Below are 468 nucleotides of genomic sequence, written 5' to 3'. Positions count from 1 at the left end.
TTGGTCCTGCTGCCCAGACCCCCCGACCCACGCACCCAGGCCGCCCCCCGCCTGCACGCTTGTCCCACTCCGGTCAGAATCTGGACGAGCACCCCCCGCCCCCGCCCCGCCCACCGGCGCGGGCCTTCTCCCGCTAACGGGCGGGCATCTCCTCACCTGGCCACACCAGCAGGGCGCTCTGCCACCTCCTCCTCTGCTGCCCTCCGGCAGGGCTTCGCCCTCCTCTCTATGGGCAGAAACGGGGCCCTTCCAGCCCGCTGGTGGGTGGTCGTCCTTCCTCTCTCCGCCGACGGAGACTGGGCTCGCACCCTCTTTTGCCCCGGCCGGTGGGCCCCGCCCCGTCCGCCTCGCCCTCCCTGGAGCGCCTCGGCCCGGCGGTTATTTGGGCCGGGCTCCTCGTAGGCAAGCGCTGTCCTCGGGGACCGCCTCCCGAGGCTTGCCTCCCTGGCTTGGAAGGGCCTCCCTGGT

This window comes from Bison bison, unplaced genomic scaffold (assembly GCF_000754665.1).
Source record: "Bison bison bison isolate TAMUID 2011002044 unplaced genomic scaffold, Bison_UMD1.0 scf7180017864375, whole genome shotgun sequence".
NCBI lineage: Eukaryota > Metazoa > Chordata > Mammalia > Artiodactyla > Bovidae > Bison > Bison bison.
This window is presented reverse-complemented; position numbering follows the sequence as displayed.